At 54.1% G+C, this 1,661-nt stretch overlaps 1 protein-coding gene across 1 annotated transcript in view; it reads right to left on the reverse strand.

Moving 5' to 3' along the window:
• MAP3K14 (mitogen-activated protein kinase kinase kinase 14) overlaps window positions 1-1,037 on the reverse strand; it is a 14,875-nt gene extending 13,838 nt beyond the window's left edge. The window contains exon 1 of the mRNA XM_010724461.3: window positions 564-1,037. The gene's annotated coding sequence lies outside the window, so the exon portion shown is untranslated. The remainder of the gene's footprint in view (window positions 1-563) is intronic.
• Window positions 1,038-1,661: the final 624 nt, after the last annotated feature.

Consider the following 1,661-nt stretch of genomic DNA (forward strand, 5'->3'; position numbering starts at 1 on the left):
ATATCCCTCCGTATCCCCATATCCCCCCGTGTCCCCCGAGCGGACAACCAGCCCTGCTCCAAACAGAACCTCAGCCGAGGGCAGAGCTGTGCCGCCGTCCCGGGCCGTCGGATGTCAGCAAAGGACGCGCGGTGTCCGCTGCTCACAAAAGGAACAACGAGAGGCGCGTCCGCCGACGGGGGGCACGGAGCGCCCGAATTGCGGGCTCTGCTGCAGCAATAAAAGCCGCGGGTGGTTATCAGAGCGAATGCAAACGGAACGAGAGTAAAAATCAGCGCGCTGCTGCGCTGTGTGATGTGCGGGCTGCCTCGGGCTGCAGGGCTGGGCGGGACAAATCGCGCTAACAGCGCTGTGCACCGCGGGGACGGAGATGGATGGAGCGCAAACGGCTGAAAGCTTGAAAGGTTTCGCTTCCCGGCCGACACGGAGCGATAAATACGGCACAGGGATCTGCCACTGACTCCCACGCACGGCGCAGCTTTGGACGTCGCGTCCCGCACGGCTTTAAGCCCGGGCGGAGCGGTGAGGCTGCAGGCGAGCATCGCAGTGCTGCGCACACAGACCTGGGGCTCCTGCGGGCTCTTTGGAGGTCGGGTCGTGACGGTGCTCTTTAGGAGCAGCGCTGCTCTGTGTGTCTGCAGGCCGGCCGTCTGAGCTCCTCCCCGCCCGAAGCAGATGCGGCACTTCCAGCTGATGGCTTTCATTCCCAGTCCTGCTAACGAGCTGCGATCCTCGCTGAGCAGAGCCCAGATCCCTTTACAGAACTCTGCCATCCGGAGTTAAAATGAGCAGAAATGGCCGCACGGACGATCCCTTGCCCCGCACACAGCGGCTCTGCTCATCCGCTCGGGGTGAGGGCAGTCGTAGGATGGCTCTGATGCTGATCTCAGTTCGCTCCTCCCAACTGAACGCTGCCTTCGTGGTTTTAAGTGAGAAATTAGAAACAGCCCCACTGGGTTTCCAAAGCTTTTCATCTGCTCCTTTGAATACCAATCAGTTCCAATTAATCAGCGTTCGGCCCCTGCAGGGAATGCACTCCTGTAGGCTTCCTCTTATCACTGCCAAAATGGGATCCAGTGCTCTTTCTGCACAAGTTCTGCTTTCTGACTCTTCTCTGCCATCATGAAACGCGTCTGAACCGCTGCAACCCGGGCGCGCAAAGAGCACGGAGCGTCACAAACAAGCAGAGCTGCCCCATGTGAGCCCTGCAGCTGGCTGGTGGGTCAAGATATGTTGGAAAAGGTTTGTTTCCTTTTTAATCCCAGCTCTGAGAGTGGAATAGTAAATATAAAATTCCAATGTTGAGTTTTGGTTTTCTTTCTTTTTTTTTTGTGCTTTTTAATAAAAGAAATATTTATGGATAAGCTGGAGAAAGGTAGTTGCTAGATTGTCAGCACTACTTCTAATTGAATTCTCCTTACTTTAACAGGTAACTAATTAACCCAAAATGAGCAATGACGTCTGCAGAGGGAGCTGGCTGGGGTTCAATTTCTTGGAGTCATTTCTCAAAAATGCATTTTGGAGAAAACTTTCATTCATCTAGAGCTTAGAATCAGAATCATGGAATGGCTTTGGGTGGGTTGAAAGGACCCCAAAGAACAAAGAATCACGGAATCATGGTGTGGTTGGATTGAGAAGACCTTAAAGATCGTTGGGCCGTG

The sequence above is a fragment of the Meleagris gallopavo genome, chromosome 29, assembly GCF_000146605.3.
Source record: "Meleagris gallopavo isolate NT-WF06-2002-E0010 breed Aviagen turkey brand Nicholas breeding stock chromosome 29, Turkey_5.1, whole genome shotgun sequence".
NCBI classification, from domain to species: Eukaryota; Metazoa; Chordata; class Aves; order Galliformes; family Phasianidae; genus Meleagris; species Meleagris gallopavo.